The following is a 23,814-nucleotide window of genomic DNA, read 5'->3' on the forward strand; positions in this document are numbered from 1 at the left end:
ACCAATGTTAGTATACTCTCTAACATTTATAATTTAATAATACTCAAAAGTACTATTATTTTTAATTTCTATTACAATTTTAGCCTATCTTACAATTTCAGGCTCAATAGTATCGGTACCCCTACCATGGTATCGATACTTCTATGCTATGGTACAGATACTCCCTTTCAGTATCGATACTATTTCTACATTCTGGAATCCATGGTATCGATACCTTTATCTTAGTATCGATACTCACATCAGTATCGATACTAATTGCATCAGTATCGATATTGTTCATCGTAATTCTTTAAATTTAAACCTATAGTATCGGTACTGTTCTTCCAGTACCGATACCCCTACCCAGATTTTCCATTTTTCAGCTTGATTTTCACCAAATTTTCGTTTAATTCTCTTACTTATACCTCTAACAATACCCTTAAACATAACATCACTTAAACCAACTAACTTTCCTCCATTTAGCTTCTTATATTATCCAAATTCTCTAAAGAACATCTCAAACCAAGAATCATACTACTTTTTCTAACATGATTTTAATCACACCTAATACTTCTAATCTCTTATTTACTTCTTTGACAAGTCAAATATACTAGTAAATCTCAATAAAAACTCATATTTCAACATATCATTCAAAAACCCACTTTCTTCAATCTCAAATAAATCATATATCTCTTTAGTTTTAATTCTATTTAACCCTTCCTTAAGCCTCTATAACACTCAAGGTTTCAAGAGCAAACCAAAAATGAAAAGAAAAGCTAGCTAGATGAAGCCTTACCTTTGGCTATAGAGGAGAGCACTTTCACGTAAAATAAGAAGAGAAATAACTTAGAGTATTTTTCACTTTCCTCTTTTCCCCTTTTCTTAAATACCCTAATTAAAATGGATTTTAAAATCATTTTCCCTTTAAAGGACCAAAATACCCTTTCACTCTTCCATTCTTACTAATTGGTCTTAATCACAATTTTTAAATCATTTTCTTATACTTTACCATTTATTCAATTTAATCCTCCAAATTTTTAAATCCTTTCAATATAATCACTGACGTGATATTTGGGGTATTACATACGAAGATGCTGCAGTGATGTGGACAGAACGATGGGGTAAAATATTTTACCCCGAGGCTTGTTTGTTTACTTTCATAGTGACCAACGAATTTTCTGATGGCAGTGACAGTCCTCGGGAGTCACAAAATCACAAGTGAACATTTTGGTCAGGCGCATGACGGCGATCGGCACATGGAGGCGGAAGAACATTAGGGTAAAACCTTAGTTTGGATTAATCTAAGTCGTTAGATCATATCTGATCCAATGGTTGATGTGGCTTGGCGGTTGAGTGAAAGGGACAAAACCCTAAATTGCCTTGAGTGTTGAGCATGGGCTTGCATTGGGCCTGTTGATTGGGTTGTAATGTTTGGGCCTGGTTTTGGGCTTATAACAAAAATCTATAATAATAAATAATAATAATAATAATAATATTTTTATTATTATATTAAATAATAATAATAATGTTAAATATTAATGATAATCCGGACAAAACAAGTATCTACAAGCTTTATAGCAAATGTAGGAGTTGAAGGAAAATTCTACGCATGTCATATATGGAAACAAACTATTAAATTATTGTCTTTATTCAATAAATATTAAAAAGAAAAATTACATGTTTAGTACTTAAATTATCACTTTTGTTTTATTTTAGTACATATACTTTATTTATTTTTAAAATAATATCTAACATTTAGTTTAAATTTCAATTTGGTACATCGCTATTAAAAACTTAACGACAATGCTGATGTGACATGAAATGTCATTCTTAAAATTTTCATATCACCTTTCTTTTTCTCCATCGTAATTTATTAATTAATTTTATTCAATCCAATTACGTGGTGACATGTGTCACCACCTATGAGGATAAAACGCTGCATGAATTAAACCTGGGACATTTGCATGAAATGAAAAGCAATTAGCCACGGAGGCTAGTCATTTGAGTCAATTTCCACGTCACCTTTTTTTTACTCCGTCATAATCTTTTAATTAATTTTATTCAACCAATTAAATGGTGACACATGTCACTATCTATGAGGATAAAATGAAAGAAATTATTCTTGCTCCCAACATGAATTGGAACCGAGACATGTGCATGAGATGCAAGGCGCTCAACCATAGTTAATTTTTTAAAAATTAAAATATATATTTATAATATTTAATTATTTAAAAATAATTATTAAATTATTTAAAAAATTATTAAACTCTATTAAATAATTAAATCATTCTAAAATTTATATATTTATAATTAAATAATACTTGTTTATATCATTCTTAAATTAAAATACTCTATTAACTTAATAATTTAATATTTTACTACTAAACTTTTAAATCATTCTAAAATATATATATATTTATAATTAAATAATACTTTCTTGTATCGTTATTAATTAACTTAATAATTTAATATTATTTTTTAAATAAAATTATTTTTTAAGTTAATTTCTTAAATTCGATTCGACTTAAATAAAATTTTAGTTAATTTTAAATTATAAAATACGATTCGTAATTTAAATAATTTAATTTTTTTTTACTCAATTCGATTTCATTTAATGTTGATCCCAAAAATTGATGATGATGTTTGGTTGTATTAGGACTTTCGATACGACGAAAGTGTCCCCCCGATCCTTTGGCCTAGAAATCACTGTACTCGCGTCGAATAATAATTCTCCAAAGTCTCTTTTAGCTTTAAGGGAGATTCGCCCACACCTTTTTCTTCTCTGGCTCCCACCACTTAATAAAAAATCCCTTTATTAGTTTTAATTTTTTTATTATTAGTTTTGTATCTTTAAGTGGGGGAGGGTGTAATTTCACGAATAGGAGGGTCCCACCTATTAACAAAAGTCAAGAAAACAGCCAATGAGAGGAGAGTTGAGTCTCCCGGCAACTGCCGCCCATTTAGTGTAGACTTTGTCGTTGTCTGTTACTAGATTAGACACGTGTCGGCTGCTTTTTTCACTTGACCACAATGCCCCCCTCTTACCGTTAATTCATAGCATGTCCGTTGCATCATTTACCGTCGAAATGAATCTACCCTCTTTTATATTTTCCTTGCGATAAAATACACCTTTAATCATTAAAATTGACAAAATTATTTAAATATTACCACGGCCCGTCTTTCGGGTGCGTTCATAATTGAGATTCGACTTGAATAAAAATATGTTAGAGTCGTCACTGATCATTTTAAAAAATAATTAGGCTAATCGGACACCGTCTTACTTGATCTGCATTTTACCATAAATGTGTCGGGTTTGAGAGTCAGTTACAGTCAACGAATGATTAACACCCTTGTACTTCCCTTTCGGTACCAATTAATTTGTTGATTGTCTTAATTGCAAAAATTAAAATTTAAAAACTCGATTCGAATTGCTTACCTTTTATCGATTGAAATTACTATTGAAAAAGTCAAAAAGATGTTAGATACTAAAATAAAAATATTGAATGCTTAAACACTTAGTGATTTAAAAGACCAAAATGATCGACACTTGAAAGTACAAACAACAAGATCAATAATAATCAAGGTATTAATCGAGGATATTAAACAAATAAGACACTAAAAATAGAAATAAATCATAAATGATATTAAGGGGAAAATAAAATAAACCAGAAACAGAGACGAATAAATAACAATTCAACCTAAAGGCATCCATACCAAAATAGTGATCAAAATAAAAGATTCATAAACATTAAGGTCACAGTCGAATATTAACGAAAATTGCATAATAAATATGATGGTAACTTAAATGTAAATGTGGGAAATTAAATGCTTGAAACAAAATAACGCAAGGTTTGGATTAATGGTCATATGATGAGGTTACAAAACTATGGGGACCTAACATGTAATTAACCCTAAATAGGCATTGAAGCCTTATCCATTCCCCAAAACATTGTCGCTCCAGTGGACAAATATATGGCTAAAATTTAAGCCAAAGCAAATTCATTCTATACATTTTTTGCCTAGCCCTAGAAACTAAAATGCTCTCCCACTTTTATTAATTTAGAACCCAACGCCGCATGAAGCAAAGACAACTCCAGATACCTTGAATCACGCCGAAAATGAGATGAAACACCTCACTTCACCGGAAAACATCTGTTTCTTAACCCAAAATTTACCTTCAGACCTCAAATAAAAAAATCCTTATTACTCATCCCAAAACCACCCCATAAAGGTAAAATAATCTTACCTTTGGTGACCCGAAGTAGATTATTGGCTTCGATGAACAGGCTCCAACTCCCTTTTTGCGAAAAAAGGTGAGTTATTATTTTTTTTGAATGGTCTCCCTGGTTTTTTTTATTTTCCTTCTGTTTGAGACCCCCCTTTTTCTTGCGTTTTTTGCATTTATTTATAGTGTGTCAAAACTTATTTCCGTGCAATTTTAGAATTCTCATGGGGCTAAATGACTTGTTGGTTGTTGTTGTTTGTTGGTGTCCACAAAATCATGATGTCGATTTGTTGCTACGTCGAGAAAATGGACGGTTGGGGTGAGGACTCTCCTTGCGTGGCGCTGAAGTGGGAAATGATTAGGGTTGGATTGGCCGGTTCGAGTCTTGAACCAGGTCTCGGGTCGGGCTCTAGATCCAGGTCTGCTGTCGGGTTGGATTACTGTTGGGTCAACCATTTGTAATGGACTGCTTGTATCTGGGCCTTGGGGTTTGGACTTATTTATAACATTGGAATGGTACCAAAAATAAAAAAAATATGTAATAGGTACCATAATAATAATATAATCATAATGACATAATCAGTATATAAATATTTTATAGTAGTATAATACTATTAGTCGAATCGAGCCGGACGAAATTAGGTATCTACAGCTGCCCTTCTTTGCCCATTATCGTATAGCGAAAATAAGGCAAAGATTAAAAGACACAAATTTCGTCCGGTGTGAAGGGGTCACTGAGTCTAATATCCTCCCATGTGGCGTTGAAAATTGACTCTAATATTGCAACTAGGAATAACTCCCTGTGAAATTAAGTTGTGGATGACTCCTCCGTCACAAAGCTGAGTCAGCCTTGAAATGATATCCTTTTTCATGAAATTAAAATAGTAGTTCAGAATTTGAATGGGAAGGTGGCTTCTCGTTGCCAAATTGTAGTCAACTTCGGTCTTCTTCTGATTTAAAGACCTTGGTATGAAAATTCGACTGGAAAATAGTTCATTGACTCCACCATGTGGTTGATAGGCCCTCGAGCTGAATGAAATCGAACTCAAAAGCTTTCGTTGACAGATAGCTTTTCTCGACTTAAGCTATGCTGTTGGAAGATGGTTTATTATCGCTAAAACACACTAACCCAGATCTTCTTCTTGACTTAAAGACCTCGGTTTAAACTTTAACCGAAAAGTAGTTGATACGTCATCGAGTTGAATGGAATCGAACTCGAAAGTTTTCATAGGTAGATAACCCTTCTCGCCTTAAGTTATGTTGTACTAAGCTGAGAGATTTCCCTAGATATTCTTCTTGGCTTAAAGACCTCGACTTCAACCAGACAGTAGTTGATGTGTCATTTAGTTGAATGAAATCGAACTCGACAGTTTTTTGTTGACAGATAGTTTTTCTCGATTTATGTTATGCTGTAAATTTGACATGCCCTTGAGCTAAATGGAATCGAACTTGAAGGTATTTGTTAACGGATAACCCTTCTCGCCTTGAGTTATGCTGCAAATTTGATAAGCCTTTGAGCTGAATGAAATCGAACTAGAAGGTATTTGTTGCAGATAACCCTTATTACCTTGAGTTATGTTGTAAATTTGATGTCTTTGAGCTGAATGGAATCGAAATCGAAGTTTTTTGTTGACAGATAGCCCTTCTCGCCTTGAGCTATACTATAAATTTGATATGGCATTGAGCTGAATAGAATCAAACTCAAAGGTTTTTGTTGATGAATAACCCTTTTCGTCTTGAGCTATACTGTAATTTGATATGGCCTTGAGTTGAATGGAATCAAACTCGAAGGTTTTTGTTGACAGATGGCCCTTCTCGCCTTGAGCTATACTTTAATAGGCTGGGAGATAACCCCCTATTATTGCAGATGACTCATTTGCTGTGAAACTAAGTCAATCCACTTGGGCACGATATCCTTCGTCGTGAAGTTGAAATCGTAGATGGATCCTTCGTTGTGAAGTTGAGCTTTGAATTGGATGTCCTTCGTTGTGAAGTTGAAATCCAAAATTGCATTGCTTTTGAGTTCAATATATTTCGCTGTGAAGTTGAAATTGACTCTGAATGAAACTGGTTTTTCATTGTTGTGTCATAGATGACTCCTTCGTCGTGAAGTTGGGTCAATATTTTGGGTACGATATCCTTCGTCATGAAGTTGAAATCATGGATGGCTCCTTCCCTGTAAAGTTGAACTTTGAATTGGATATCATTTGTAGTGAAGTTGAAATCCAAAATTGCATTGCTTTCAAGTTAAATATCTTTCGTTGTGAAGTTGAAATTTAGCTCAAACTCTGAACTGGAAAGTTGTTTGTTGGCAGACAGCTTTTCTCGACTTAAGCTGTGCTATAAATTTCCTCTAAATGAAGGATGGCCCCCATTCGCGGTCTAGGCCGATCATAATTTTTTTATATGACTCCCCTTCATGGGAAAGCCAAGTGGTAAATTCTGTCAGCCGGATATCATCTGTCATGGAGTTGAAGTCTGGCATGAAGACGTTAACTGAAAGCTAGTCACTCGTCGTTGAGTTAAGCTGAACTGGATCCGTTCTGAATTGGCTCTCGAACCCGTCTGAAGTTGATTCTAAAAATTTTCAATCTTTCAATTGGTCAAATCGGTTGAGGTGTAGCTCCTCGCTATTGAGTTAAGAAACCACCATCAATCTTTTTTAAAGTGCTTTTGAATCGAGTATCTTTCGTCTTAAAGTTGAAACTTGACTCTAAAGCTGCAAAATTATGTATGAAAAAAAATTATAAATGTGATGCTCCTAAGTATGTCTAAAATGTATGCAACAAGAATTAGTTCTTATTTTATCTTGTGGATGACGCCTCATTTTTGTCTGCTGGTCTTGTCCTTGGAATCGACCATGCCCCATTTTCTTCTCGGGTTGTTGACAATGTCACAAGTTCTATTTGATCATTCTGATCACTCGACTATTTGCTTTCAAGAATGTGAAATGCTCTATTACTCTGGCATTGTTTGTTCCTTCTTCAATAGAGGCAAAATGAGCCTCACTAGCTTTAAGGACCTTTCACATTTGAGACTGTCTGTTTGAAAATGTTTTTCTCCTTTCTTTTATTTTAGGAAAAAAGAATATAAGAATTTTGTAAAATATTGCCTCTTAATTCATGCTCATAATCGAATCAAATCATAAACATGAGTTCACAGAATATTAAAAGAATCAATAGCTCTTTGACGTTTTCAGAGTTATAACTCTTTGACAAATATCCAAATTGATGAGTGGGCTTCAAGTTGGCCTCCTATTTTCTAAGGTTTCGGCCGCCAAAATGTCATTTTTTTTAACATCGCAATATGCCCCTTTTCCCTGGCTTGGCATTTGAATCGGATACGAACAAAATGACTCAACTAGCATAATCAATTACTAGACCTTCTATTTCAGTTCTCTGAAATCTTCCATTTGTTCAAGCTTTGTAGACTCCTCTAACAAAGGCAGTGCCAAAATATCAATCTAAAAATGAGATTCCTGAGTGCTCATGTGAAATTGACTATAACATGTGTTCCTTAACTCCTTTAGTCCATCTTTACCGAAACTCCTTATTTAGATAAATTTGATTTAGTTTTCCATTGTTTAGCTGGCTGAATCCATAAAGTCAGAGCGTTTAACCAATTGCTCTAGAGGGACAACTCAATATTATTGTCATCTTTATCAGGCTAGCTGAATCTTATCCATAAAGCCGGGGCATTTAACCAATTGCTCTAGAGGGACAACTCAAGCTTTATTGTATATATATAGTATTATAATCTGGGTATACGGATCCAATTCTTAAGCTTGTCAAGAAGAATCTGTTATAGTATAGGTGCTGTTGAAAGTCAATGAATCTCATCTTTAGAGTTCAATTTCCAAACAACTAACCTAAACTAGATTCACCTATTCGACTATTCCATCTGTGAAGATCATTATCATCATCGAACATCCTCAACAAAAGTGTAATAATGTCATACACAAAAGATGCCCTATGTTGTCCGCTCCTATGCATACCTAATACCAAGCCTTTTGTTCATTCCCTTATTAAAAAATAAGGCTATATCAGTTCTTGCAAGAAAAGGGTATGATGTTCGAGTGTGTCTTTTGGGGTAAAACCAAGGGTCATTATTTGATCATGTCACTTTGTCATAGTTCTATAGTTCTATAACTCTGATCATTTACAAAGTTTCTTAACTCAGTTGATATTCAAAAAAAATTCAAGTTGTAATTTGATTCAATGCTAAACATAAATTCATTTAAATATCCTTATGAAAAGGAGAGTTCAAAAAACAAGTTAAAAAAGAATATGAGAAAGTTAAAAAAAACAAAATCAAATAAGATGCTGCAAAATGGAATAAGGCCTCATTAGGATGCCACACCAGTCGGATTAGGGCCTTCATCTGCACTTGCTCCCCATTTCTCAATTATTTTACTTGTCAAGGCTCCTTTTGATGTATCCTCAGATGCACAAATTTATGATTCCTCCTTAGCAGCTTCTTGGGAAAATCCCATTTCTTTGTGATTTATCAGCTTTTCATTTCCTGGTTGAAAATTGGGCCCAAATTCAAATCCAAAACGATTTTCCTTGGTGATGATAGTTTTGGTTGGATCCCGAACGGATATTGCAGCTGTGACTGGCGTAATATTCGTCAAGCCTTCTAAGCTGCCCAAAACCCCTCTTGCCTTCAGGAAATCTGATATACATGTTTGAGGTGTTTTCAAAGCTGCGTCTATCCCACTGATTCTTAAACCCACAAGCCAGTCTCAGACTATATTCATATAAGCCTTTTTTCTTGGATTTCCTTTCCTATCCTCTTGGGCCTTATGTTTTTGCAGGAATCCTCTGTTGAAACAACTTGAGGTGTCTTCTTGGTTGCATCTGCCCCATCCATTCTCAAACCCATTGGCCAGTCTTGGATTACATTCATGAAGGCCCTTCTGCTTAGATTTCTTTTTTCATCATTTTGCCTCTTATTTTTTTCACAGGAATTCTCTGTTGAAACATCGACTTCCGAGTTTTGGACCTTGATCTCTTTCTCTTCTACATTGGACCCCTGAATTGCTTGTTCTAAAAGATCCTCAGGGTTGCTAGGAACCTTAATTGAACAAACTGGGGTTCCATCCTAGTTTATCCAAGGAATCTCCTTATAGGTCCACTTCTCATTCAAGGGCCACTGTGGCTGGACATATCTCAGTGTAACCAATCCGGTTGTGATCATTTTTTCAAGTGAAAAATGGAAGGGAGGGAACTGAAAACCCTGCACTTTCTTTTTCTTCTCATCTAGTCCCCATGACGAGAGACTACTTGGTAATGGCTTTATAGATAGAGCTTGAGTGCCCTGATTGGATGATTGTAAAGGGTTAGAACCTCTAATCATGAGAGGTTGATCCTTCTTAGCTTTCTTGGTCAACATTTGGTCTTCTTCTATGACCCTTTTTTTAGTGAAGCTTATCTCTCACAAGGGAAATTTTATCCCTCATTAGCTCTTCTTCATTGTTAGCCCAGTGGAACCTTCTACAACCACATTTGATTTTTGGATCTAACCTGAAATATCCGGTCCTTGACAGGTCCTCTGGCCATTCTCATTTCAGTTTCAGCACCAGCATTCATAGTCCCATCCAAAATGGGATCCACTAGTGGTTTCTCTCCATGGAGACAACATTTACCATGTTCATTAACTTGGTCATTTGTTCTCTTGATTCATCTTGAAATCTTCTTGCTTGATCGATTATCTCCTTTTGGGTTTTTACAAGTTGCTCTTGAATTTTCTTCATCTTAACAACACGCGCTAGTATCTCATTCATCGCTTTGGATCTTTTTACAAACACGCTTCAAGTAATCTTCAATTTGCTTTTAAAGCTTCTCTTTTAATTGCATTTTCTTTGAGCGGTGTATCCAGTGTTTGTTCTTTTTTTATGATACATCTCTTGTTAGTTAATGTGGATGTAATGAAAAAAAAAAGGAAAAAGAAAAAATAATGTGAAATATGCAAGAATGCATGATGCATGAAATGTTCGAGGCATTGATCCAAAAATGTGTATGTTATTATAAATAATCCTTATTGGGGACAAAAGTGTTATTTCTTAAGAGATAAAAAACATTTTAAAGGTATATTCTTCTAGACCCCGAACAACTTCTGACAGGTTGATTCTTCTTTTGCCTTCTTCTGTCATTGGTTGAATACCCTATCGAACCGTTCTGGCTTCTCTGAGCTGCTTTTTGTACTTGTCCTAAGAAGTCTCGAATGACTGTATCTCTGGTTTTCACTTTCTTCCGAGTCATGTTCCCTAGCAGAAACGCCATTGGAACCTCCATCGAACACTGGCATGTTTCTTGAATTCGTCCACAATGGCCTCCAATTTCAGCTATCGCTTTTTCCATCTTGTTCTAGTTATCTTTGAAGGGACTCCCCAGGTCAGTAACCTTTTTCTTGTCTGCCCCTGCAACTTTTTCCAGCTCAAAAAGTTTACTTTTGGTGTGCCCGGTGTAAACCCGATCTATTCTGAGTTTTTTTACCATAGTCGGACTTCTGAGCTTTTCACCTCTTGTATTATACCCCCTTTGTCCATTAATGCAAATTATTTACGTCTAACGAACACGTTTTTTGTGGATCAACACCTCTTTTGAATGATGCAAATGATAAAAATAAAGTGAAAGAGAACAAAAATGAAAAGGGTTAGTAAGGTAAATCAAAACAATAATGAAAATACAAAATCCTACCCCGCATAATATCTACCCCATATGCTTATTATTCCTACCCGAACATTATCTCTATCCCACATGTTAATTTTGAACCAGTCTTAACCGCATAAATTTCTAGTTCACATGCTTTGAACAGAAAATAAAGCAGGAAATAATCTCAAAACAACCTAGGGTTTGAAATGAGGTTTTGGGGTAAGCTCTAATTCCATGTAGTCTCCCGATTTAGGTTCTAAAAAAGGTACCCGAGTTCTCCTTGCTGGTGCCCCCTTGGGCTTGACAGACTCTTAGTCCTAAGCCCATTACAGGCTCACGTGGACTAAGTTAAACTCAAGATGATACATTCCCTTATGCCCACACGGTGAAAAAATTCACACGAAGACATAAGGTATATGAATCTCGAATGTTACTTGCTAGGCCCATACGGAGAATAAATTCACACGAATGCGTCATTTTCACCCCACTTAAAAAGAGTTTGGAGCTCGGGTATAGAGCCTGAGATGTAAAACTTTTTCAAAAATCTGAAATCATTGAAAAAAACGTCAGTACAACTATTTATTTGAAATAATAATGAAAGATAAATAATTGGAATCGAATAAATAAATTAAATTTTAAAATTGCAATTTTCGCTCAAAAAGGCAACCGAAAATTAATATCGGCCTAACTCTCTTACTCGTCCCCTGCAAAGTCGCCAAGCTATCGCGGTCTTTTGGGTGGGCCCGAATTGGGCTTCGACTTGAATAAAAATGTGTTAGAGTCGCCACCGATCATTTTAAAAAATATTTAGGTTAATCGGACATCATCTTACCTGATCTGCATTTTATCATAAATGTGTCGGGTTCGGGAGTCGATTACAGTCAATGAAGGATTAGTACCCTTGTACTGCATTTTTGGTACCAATTAATTTGTCGATTGTCTTAATTGCGAAAATTGAAATTAAAATTAAAATTTAAAAACCTGATTCGAATTGCTTACCTTTTATCGATTGAAATTACTACTGAAGAAGTCAAAAAGATGTTAGATACTAAAATAAAATATTGAATGCTTAAACACTTAGTGATTTAAAGGACCAAAATGATATCGATGGTCACTTGAAAGTCCAAACAACAAGATCAACAATAATTAAGGTATCAAACGAGGATATTAAACAAATAAGATACTAAAAATAGAAATAAATCATAAATTATATTAAGGGCTAAAACAAAATAAACCAGAAATAGGGACGAATAAATAACAATTCTACCTAAAGGCATCCATACCAAAATAGTGATCAAATTAAAAGATTCATAAACATTAAGGTCACAGTCGAATATTAAAGAAAATTGCATAATAAATATGATGGTAACTTAAATGTAAATGTGGGAAATTAAATGCTTGAAACAAAATAACGCTAGGCTTGGATTAATGGCCATATGATGAGGTTACAAAACTATGGGAACCTAGTATGTAATTAACCCTAAATAGGCATTGAAGCCTTATCCATTCCCCAAAACACTGTCGTTCCAGTGGCCAAATATATGGCTAAAATTTAAGCCAAAACAAATTTATTCTGTACATTTTTAGCCTAGCCCTAGAAACTAAAATGCTCTCACACTTTTATTAATTTAAAACCCAATGCTGCATGAAGCAAAGACAGCTCCAGCTGCCTTGAATCACGTCGGAAATGAGATGAAACACCTCCCTTCACCCGAAAACATCTGTTTCTTAACCCAAAACTTACCTTCAGACCTCAAATAAAAAAATCCTTATCACTCATCCCAAAACCACCCCCTAAAGGTAAAATAATCTTACCTTTGGTGACCCGAATTAGATTATTGGTTTCGATGAACAGGCTCCAACCCTGTTTTTGCGAGAGAGAAAAAGTGAGTTATTATTTTTTTAAATAGTCTCCCTGGTTTTTTCTGTTTTCCTTCTGTTCGAGACTCCCTTTTTTCTTGCATTTTTTGCATTTATTTATAGTGTTTCAAAACTTATTTCCGTGCTATTTTAGAATTCTCATGGGACTAAATGACTTGTTGGTTGTTGTTGTTGTTGGTGTCTACGAAATCATGTTGTCGGATTTGTTGCTACGCCGAGAAAAATAGACGGTTGGGGTGAGGACTCTCCTTGCGCGACGCTAAAGTGGGAAAGGATTAGGGTTGGATTGGCCGGTTCGGGTCTTGAGCCGGGTCTCGGGCCGGGCTCCAGATCCAGGTCTGTTGTCGGGTTGGATTACTGCTGGGTCAACCATTTTTAATGGGCTTGCTTGTATCTGGGCCTTGGGGTTTGGACTTATTTGTAACATTGGATCTGGTACTAAAATTAAAAAAAATATAATAGGTACCTATTAATAATATAATCATAATGACATAAATCACTATATAAATATATTATAGTAGTATAATACTATTAGTCGAATCGAGCCAGACGAAATTAGGTGTTCACAAATATTATTCTGAAAAAAATTATTTGAATAGTGTATCAAAAAAAATCGTAATTTAGAGTGATTGTTATAGTAAAATGAGGAATTAAGGATTTCTTTAGGATTATATAATGAATTTTACAAAACATATTGAATATACATCGAATTTTGAGAAGTGTGTTAACTACACTCCAACAGTCCAACTTTTCCATGTTAGCGTACATACGAACATGGGAAAGTCATTGTGCAATCAAACACATTTTCTGAAATTTTCGTGCAATCAACACACTTTTTAAAAATCGTCTTATAGTCATTCCAAAATATTTAAATTACTATATCAGTCACTATAGATCATAAAATAATATTTTACTATAATATTCAAATAATTTTAGCACTTATCTGGATGGTAAAAGTTTTATAAATGAAGAAATGTTGGAAGTATTGATTTAAAATATAAAATGGAGAAAATGTGAATTTTATCTGGAAATAGATATCGACCTTTGTCTTGTTTTAAAATCCATTTATTGAAACGTGGCTTCTCTACATCCAAGTGACTATGAAAGGGCAGCCACAATTGAATTAAAAATGGGATGGATTCCGGTAGAAGCTTTTTTGACAAGTGAAAATTAAAATATTTTTTGGAGTTAAAGCTCCTGCCTGGAAAACAATTTCAAGACAAAATAGCCAAATGAAGGAAATAACTCCCTCCTTTTTATTACAAAGTTTGACCTAAAATATTAATAATTACAACAAAGGGCATTGACAATATTTTAACATCTATTTCTTCAATGTATATATATCACCACAGGGAGAAAAACCCTAAAACAATGCAAAACTCATAGTAAACTGTCTTCCTAAGCAAATATTCTGTTAACTTATGCAACAAAGAAACCTTTAGACTAATAAACATGGTTGTCACGTAGAGCTCAACTATTATGCACAGGACTATCTACTTACCAGCCGTAGATAGGAATTTCCACCTGTGGAGGTAAGAGATGAAGGTCTTTACAATGTTGCTTGTCATAAACCCGTGTACCAGGTATTGCCCCGGTGCAAAGTCTAAGAAACTCGTTCCCCGTGAGACAATAGTGTGCGAATGCTAAACCCCCGTCAACCATCTCTGAAAGGTTTGCCATTGAAAACGATTTTGCAATTATTTTTCCATTGGCTCTCACTTTTGCAGGATCATGTTCGTTATTTAAAACTCGGTCAAGCTCCGAATATTCTACAAATCTTTGGGTGGCAGCTTCCCATGACAGGTTGTACATTTGCTCTGGAGTAAGAGGTTGAGGCTCTTTTGTCAGTGCTTCCTTTACTTTAGCAACAAAGTCTTCTGATGTCTTGTATGTCAGACAGTTGGGAAATGACCTAAAGAACTCATTCGAGGGATGGTCCGCACATATTACGAATTTTCCCATCGCAAGTGCCTCCGCAGTAGCTGTGCAAAGCACATCACTGACACTAGGGTTAATGAAGACTTTGTACCTAGAGGCAGAGAAGAATCTTACAAAGTTATAAATGGAGTAACTATACTTGTACAAGGATTATTTTCGGAAGACTCGCTCTCAATATATTTTCTGAAAAACAGCCATCATCTCAGCAAATGATCAGATAGCTTACCCGTGAAGAGAAAAATCGGCGTGGTCCCTTCCTTTCAGAAAATTAAGCTTCAAATTCAACCTTTTAGCATTACTCTTAACTTCATGTGCATCCTCACCATTTCCATACACATCCAACTTGAAACCTTCAAGATCATTCTTGTGCTTTGCCAGCAGATCTATCAACTCTCTGTACCCTTTAGCCCAGACCATCTTGCCTAAGAAGTATGCTCCTTTAGAAAAGGCTTGCTGCCCAAGTTCCCTTTCTTCAGCAACTTTCTCCCCAATTTTCAAAAACTTTGGATTTACTCCATGAACATTGCAAATCACAGACTTCGGTAGATCCTGAGTTGCAGCAGAAAGACGAAGAACCTGAAGGATGGAAAACAAACTAAGTTTGTCATACAAAGAATGATTCTTCAAGTTTACCAGTAAGTTTTTTAAATTACTGGTTTAATGAGCATGAGACTGAACCTATGATACAAGTTAGAATTGAAAGAAAAATGACAGTCAGAGATGTCAAAAAAGCATAAACAGAATAGACACACACCTTGTGGCAGTATGCTCTACTGACCCAATTGTTGATGTGTTTCACAAGAAAGGCTTGTAGAGCACCATTCTTCTCCCTCTTAATATATTCCAAGTAATTTGTGTGGACGATACCAACAACATGGTTGAATTTGTCGGTCCATCGTTGACCATGATGGTACCAGTTCAGATGTTCAGGTTCTTCCAAAATACAAATGTCTGCATCTTTTGATGAAATAAACTGAGAAGTGTCTCCAGCAGGTATTATGCTTCGCCTTTCTTTTGAAAACTAGAAATATATAAGAAAAATATTGTCAATTGTTATATATGTTAAATGATTGAGAAGTCAGAGATGTAATACATTAAATGTTACCTTTCCCGGATAAAAGGAAATTTTAAAATCAGCCTTAAATCCAGCCCTTTCTTCAACCCAGTTACGTATATAATTCTCCTGCTCTTCTGGTGAACTGAAAGTGAGACTACTCGGATAAACAAGTTCTTGATCAGATCTGCAAAGCCACGGAACCAAAAGAGTAACTTTCTGTTTTGCTGATTTGGCCAAGTAAGCAGCCCGAAAAAGTGGATTTACTGCAGTTCCCGTCATCCATGGAAGGCTGGCAGTTGTAACAATGGCAACATGCCTTTTCCCATCTGAGACATCATGCTTTGTGAAGTCTGTCCAAAAGCCCCCCCTCATAACAATGCCCTGTACTTTGAAGAACACTGGCAATCCTTAAATCCAGTTCATCATTTATTTTATCACTGTCAACAATAGGGGGTTCTCCTTCAGCAAGGGAGCGCAAAACAAGTTGGTTCTTCCGTTTGCTACACAAGCTCTCAACTATCTTGTCACATATATCTGAGAAATCACATTTAAGAAAGTTGTAAAAATCAGTGCCGGTTAGACTCTAAACTCTTATACATCATGTAGATATATTATCTATTTATTTATTTTAATAGCATGTAGATTAAGCAACAAAGTGGGGAAATGTAGAATATATAGTACCTCATACTTTCACGGGCGACCATTTTTTTTCCTAACAGATGTAAAATGACAATCTAATGACATCAGTTCTGACTGCATAACTGAGTAAATGATGACATACTAAAGAAAGTGAAGAGAAGATAGGAAAATAGGAACTGTTATTGTTTAGTAGAAGTGGAAAGCTCTTCTTTCAAGTATCTTAAGTGCTTGAAATACTTGAAAGGTGGCATAGCCATAATGAAAAAGAAAATTAAAAATCTTTATTTCTGTCACATAGAAGGCTGTTTAAAAGTTAAAACCAGCATCAAGTAGCCTGCTACTTCCTCAACAATCAACTGCCTATTAAAGGTGGCCATAGGACTAATGATTATTCACCTTAACTACTCCCGGAATAGAAACAACATAATGGATTATTACAAGCATTGAAAGTTCATCATTATTCCAGAACAATGGTCATTCAAGGTGGTGGCCTCAATTTTATCCACAATAAAACAACTGCATAAGTTGGTGAGATGAAGTTCTTAATGAACATTTTACAGATTCTAATTAGACAGGACATCAACCGAAATATAAGCTGCCAAGGTCCTACAAAAGTAATCATAATGAAAAGCAGAAAAAAGTGAATATAGTCCTTCAAATGTAAAGAAGATACCAAGAATAGACCAAACCTATAAGAGATTAGTTCAAATACAAAATTTCAAACTCAACATCATGGTACATTTTAAAAGTGAAAATGAAAGAGTTACAGGTGCTTACCCCTTCTGACACCAAGTTGGTCCAAAAAAGGGCCAGATTGTCTGACAATATAAGCTAGAAGTTCAGGAACGTCCAATGGGGGTACTTCCTATATCAAACAGGAAAAAGAACAAAAGCAGTCAGAAACGCACATGTTTAACCAAGCATCTTGAGATCCAATCACGTTTGAATATGCGTACATTATCCATTAAATCCCAGGGCAATGCTCAACTACATTATATCTAGCCTATCACATCAACTAAAAATATAAAGCGCATGGATAGAATCTATAAGGTTAAAAAATCCATTGATGGGAAAAAGCCAGCAAAGTTGTGGTAGAAAGATTGATCTTCATTCAAAGCAAAAGACTCACAATCAGCAATTTTTCTTTTAGTTTGAAGCTTTTACATGGACTCTTTATGCAAGTTTTTTGTGTTTCTCTACTAGATAAGCCCATACGTAAATTCCCTAAGTTCAAGAAGCATTAAATCCCCTAGCAAAATGCAGTGAACCTTAATCAACCCCAATAATTGGCTGGCAAAGAATGCAAAGTAGAAAGAAACCTTAAAACATAGAGGAATGTCCTAGATGCTATGCAGAGGATGAGGTAGAAAATTTAATTCAGGCCACCTACAATTGAATATGTTTTGGTTTTACTCCAATGTGGCTGTGCCTAGGAATATAAATATAATAATAGCAGATTGTGCTAATTCCAACCAAAGAACCACATATTCAAATACATGGAAGCATGCCAGTTGCAAAATAGGCCCTACTCTAGTGAAGACAGACAGTCTAGTTTACATAGTGTCTATTTTTTTTATAGAAGTTGGAGGTCTCATTAAAAACTCCGTTCGTATTCGTCCACATACTAAGAAGTATGTTAACGAACATTGGAAGGAAGAAAAGAGTACCTCATATTTTATTGAATAAGACACCCATTACATATGAAAACACGAAATACCCTCAAACGGGGATAAACACCATTACAAAAAACATAATCACCTAAAACTCTCACCTTTTTGACCACAAAAATCAAGAGGCAATCACCCTATACCTAAGATAAACCTCCATCAAAAGGAAAAACACCCCAACAGTATTTGACATGACATACATAAAAACAACACTGAAACCATTAACCAAAAACATCCACCTCTGAAGGGAACTCCACAAAATACCAACATGATTCAAAATCACCAAAAAAGTCAGCTCGATAAGTTATCTTCAATGAAACAAAACCACATTCCCTTTTCTTCAATCAAGAATCCTTGCCACTTAATTCAGAACCTTTTTCTTAGTCTTACATTTCTTCACTGCACGCTTTGTTCTTGATTTCCCAGGGATAGGTGGCACCACTGGGGAATCTGCCTTAATTGTATTGCATCACTAGATGAACCATGAAAATTAATGAGACCCACCATAAGAACATCTTCTGAGGCCTTGAGGCTAACTCCATCAGAATGATCAACTGATTAATTAGATAGATGCTCCACGAAAAGATCATCCTCACCAAATTTGTTACTCGGATTCTCATCACTTTTGACACTCTTTAATAGTGAAACCTTTTCTAAGTGGGGACCTTCAATTCCAACATCTTCGACGGGGAAATTACAACCTGAGAATGGCACTGAAGATCCTGACAGAGAATTCTCCGACGTTGTCTCGAGAGAACTAATCAGATCTGGAGAATCATCGACTTCCTCAGGGATCCAAGAGTTTGATTTGAAAGAAGGCTCAACTTCATGCACCATGATTTTAAAAAAATTAGAACCGACCAACTCAACAACTCATCAATCCTCACTCGTCTCTGTGAGGATTTGAAGTTTTGCACGATCAAAAGATGAAGGAAACTGAGAGCTTTCATCAATTGATATTAATTTGCCCCACCTAGCCGCAATGTTCTTGAAAGTACCCCAATTCCACGCGTGAAAAGGAATCCCTTCGCAAACTACCCATACTCAACGACACTCTATAACTAGACTCTTCGACCAAGCTTCAACTCTGGAAAACCACTCTGCAAGAGTCTCTGATTGTTCATTCTTCACCCCTCTCAACATATCAGAGTCCTCGAATATCATGATAACTACATTCCCAGCAGCTCTCATTAACGAGAAACCATTGAGTCCTTTATCTTGCATTTGCCTAACAAGATTGCCGATTTTGGTATAGTTCTTACACCACCCCATTAGGCAGTTATCCAAAACTTGAAGTTTAGCTTCGTCAACACCACCGTCTACTGTATAGAGATTATTTCTAGTAACATTTTCCCTCTCAGGCTTTTGATGAACAACTGACGAAGACTTTCTCCAAAAAGAATGTCTTGGGTTGAATTTAGCAAAAGAGACTCCAATTTTACTACCATCAATGCGAGCTCCATTCATCTTTGAGATCGCTTTCCTGGCTTCTCCAATTGTTGCAAAGCGAATAAACCCGAAACATACCTCCTTTGAATTTATTCTGGTTGGAATGAAGGCATCCATAACCTGACCGTATGGACAAAATAAAGATCCAAATCTCTTCCAATGGATCTTCTCTGGTAAGTTCTCAATGTATAACGTAAAACAGCCAGTTACATGTCCATTACTGATTTTTGGATAGTCTTTCTACCACCAGTAATTACAATCGTGGCGAATGGGTGGTTGGTTTACCACCTCAGAACTCTGCGCAAATGTCTCTTCCACGTTCCTTGTTTTAACCTTGGAATAATCCCTATTCTTTTTTGTCACCAACAGCATCCTCTCATACTCTTCCTCCGCCGCAGTCCTACTCTGCTTCTCCTTCGCCTTCTCCACTTTCTTCAACGTCGGCGCCTGCTGCTCCTCTCTCTGTTTATGTAGCTCCGCTTCCGTCACCTTCGACACCAAAATCTCCACACGATTCGCCTTATTATCTGGTTTTTTCAAAGTTATTTCGATCTCGTTTTCCCCAAATTTGACTGACGGCCAGTCTTAGCACTGTGAGTTGCGGCTTCAGCCCGAATCTCAGCTTCTTCCTCATGTTTCTTGGCCACATTTTTTGTAACCAGAAGCTGTTGATGTGCAAGACTTTTGATGGATTTTTCTCCAGCTCATAGACATCATACCTGGAAGGAAGAACTTCTTTGGGAACAAAAGTTGTATATGTTGTCTCCCTCCCAGCTGCAAGCCTTTGAACCTTATGAGAGTCTTTAAGAGTTGCTTGAAAATCTTCCGCAAGCTTGTCATCGGCAGATTTCTTTAAGGATTCTGCATCTTGATCGGCTTCTCTTGATTCCTTTAGTTTAACTAAAGACTCTTTGACCAGCTGCTTAATATCAAGCCTTGTCTTATGCAATTTGTCGCGTAATTCAACGGTGTCTTTAAGTGTACCGAGGGAATTAACAAGGCTATCAAATGCCAAAATAGCAGTTCGTATATTGAAAATCCCCGCATCCACAGACTGCGAAGCCGAAGCATGTTCTGCATCTTGCCTTGACTGATGCCGAGAGGAAATGTAATGGTGTGGGGTAGCAAGACCTACCTGGGAACTCATTTCTTTAGTTTTTCTTTAACTCAGGAGGAAGATGGGTTAGGTTGAAGAAAAGCAGAGGAAGAAAGGGTGATGGATAGAGCAAAAACTACAATTAAAGATCGGCGGCGAACGTGGCTGACATGGTTGCTTTGTGGAGAGACGACAACTGCATGGAGAGGGAGATAGTAAAGATTATGGTTTTACTGTTGTGATAGTTCGCGCCGTCGTCGGATTAGAAGAAGCGTAGCCGACAAGCTGATAGTCGAAGGGCCTCGTCCAAGATCCACTGAGTTTTAGGCTCTCCCTGATGAAACGATGCCTAGATCCTTGATGCTGAGTCCGGTGTTGAGCACGGACAGCGGGAAGCTGCTAAAATCGACAGAGGACTTCGTTAAGATCTGCGTTGATTGAATGTTTCTATCACAAATCTAAGGCCAGATTTGAAATCACTGTGGGCCGGCGATCTTCCCAGGAAAAAACGGCGTCAAAACGGTGGTCGGAGTATGGCGGCGGACGACGGCGGCGGACAACGGGTGGATGTCGGAGGAGAGAATAATTTTCAAAAACGCCTGGGCTCGTGGAAATTTGAAATTTGAAATCGTCTAGGTTAGAGAGAAGCTGGAGCTTCTCTCACTAACACGTGATCTCTTTCCAACGTTTACATAGTGTCTATAAAGGAGTATAACTATTTTAGTTATAATAGCTTTGAGTGGCTCGCATGCTTATTTCCTTACATGAATACCATTGTTATGTGGTTGGAGAATCTGTGAGCTATCAATTATGCTATATCAAATGATTCACCCATTACAAAGAAAAGCAAAACTTTCACTAGCATCTGAGAATAAATGGAATAATTACTTGCATGGAACATATAAATGGCATGACTACACCAAAGAATTGGAAATTATGAATAAATGGAAGACTGCATCAAAGAATTGGAAATATGAATAACACAACAGAATGCAACAGTCCATAGTTTGAGAAGGAAACCTTTGACTCCTGAGGCTCCTTGCACATTGCTTTCTGCAAAATAAATAAATTGATCAAATAATTGCATAAGGATTTTTAATTTGCATTTATCGAGATGATAAAATCAAAAACAAACAAAAAAAGAAGAGGAACAAATCTAGAGTGTACGAGCAATACCTAAAATGTCCAACATTCAACTCAATACCATCAATCCAGAGCTGGATGGATGTTTAGAAACAGATTATAACAAAGCTCTTACTTATACAGAACATTTTGGTGTAAGAAAGCTTAAACTACTCACACTTCAGGTTATATCAACCTTTCCATCACTGGAACTTCATGTTAGACAAAAGAAAAAAAATACAGGAATCTTGATATCAAATCCTTATTACCCGTTTGTATAGTCATGAATCATGATGATAATTTGTTTTAATTAGTCTGGCATAATTGATTGGTCATAAGGGAAAGCAGATCATCACAATATGAACTTTCCATAAGTATTTTGACCAAATTTCTCTCCTCAGCAGCACCTAATCCTGAAAGTATAGGACTTCCTAACAAGGATATTGGATTCATATCCGAATTTACTAGCCTTGAGATATGAATGCATACTCTTTGCAGTAGTACTTCCAGCATCCATATCCAAAGTATATGAACCAATTGATTAACCTAAAGCATCCGTTTTATCATTTTTCTCATTGGAAAAACAATAATAAGTGTGTCTACATATTTCTATAAAAAAAAAGTGTCTACATATGTCTATAAAAAAAAGTGTCTACATATGCCATGGATTCTTCAGCCTTAAAAAGCCATAACTACCATGCTTATTTTAGAGGTAAATTGGAGTTATAGAAGGTCGAAGGATCTAAAGATTATAACAATTTTTTATCTTAATCTTTTAAATCATAAAAAATACAATTCATTCTAACTACCATGTTTATTCTGATTTGAATATAATAACAGTAATTAATTAGTAGCTCTGTTATGATGAATAAAACACCACCACCAAGCATGTAAACAATTAAAATTCCCGCTTCAAAGCCACGGTATGAGAAACAACCAACCCCTTTATTGGTAAGAGAATGAGTATTCCAGGGTCCTTTAAAATTCTTTTATAAGGTAAAATTTCAAGCATCTTAAGAACTAGAATGAACTTATTGATTATCTAAAAGTTTGGACTGATATAGAAATTTCAATATCCGAAACACTTCAATTTTCCTACTAAACTGGCCACTCTGTCTTCGTCAAAATTCCCTACTTTCAAAGTAAATCAATAAAGTGAATTCTGGTACTAAATAGGCACTGCATGAAGCATAAACCCAACACAAAAGAATTGAACCTGATGGTAGTTGTACATCCGTGCGACTACAACCATCAATTTTATACCGTTCCAAACCATAACAATAGTCTCAAACTAATTAGCACGTCAATCATATTTTGAGAAGAAAAACTTGCCCAATAACTGGGGAAAAAGCAGGGGGGGAAAGAAGGGAGCTTACCAAACTGGACTTAACTTTCTCAACAAACTCACTATTCTTAAATCCACCAAAAATCTCCACCGAAGAATTTTTCTTCTCAAACTCTCTTAACCTGGTCTTCAACGCCCGAATTGGCTCCCAATCCCCAAAACTCCCTTCTTCTGCAAACCCCAACCTCCTACCTTTCCTAAACTTATTGAATTCCATAATTCCATACATATCCTCCTCATCGGCCTCGTCCAACTCCGCCACGATGGCGCTCCTTATCCTTGATAAGTCTATCCCCAACTTCGCACTCGGTCCCCATTTCTCCATCACTTTCCGGCTAATCTCGGGAGCGGAATAAACCCTACGAAACTCCGATATCTTAGGCTGCAGCTTCTTCATGAAGTCGATTTCCGAGGATTGCCGGATCGCTGGTACGGAGAAAGTTGGAGTGGCGGATTGTATTAAGTTCTCCATTTCCCTGTCAAAACTGGCGGCGAGATTCTTGAAGGAGTTGGCTCGATCTTTCATGAGCTGCAAATCCGCGTCGGCGGAGTCGCGAACCTCTCTCCAACCTTTGGAAATGAAGGAGAAAGCAGTGGAGTTGGACGCCGCAGCTGCAGTGGATGAAGAGCCCTTTTCCATGGCGCGAAAAATCAGCTAGGGTTTTCAATAATTCCGTTAACATAGAATTCTTGAATTTAATACTTTTGGGGATTCACTCTTGGCAGAGAGAGAGAGAGGGGAATTAACGGCTAAGGTTTT

General features: G+C 36.2%; 1 pseudogene; it reads right to left on the minus strand.

Annotated features, from left to right (window-relative positions):
* Positions 1–307: 307 nt before the first annotated feature.
* Positions 308–23,814, minus strand: LOC120146003 (annotated as a pseudogene).

Source organism: Hibiscus syriacus, unplaced genomic scaffold (assembly GCF_006381635.1).
Source record: "Hibiscus syriacus cultivar Baekdansim isolate YM2019G1 unplaced genomic scaffold, ASM638163v2 tig00110895_pilon, whole genome shotgun sequence".
In the NCBI taxonomy this organism is placed as follows: Eukaryota; Viridiplantae; Streptophyta; class Magnoliopsida; order Malvales; family Malvaceae; genus Hibiscus; species Hibiscus syriacus.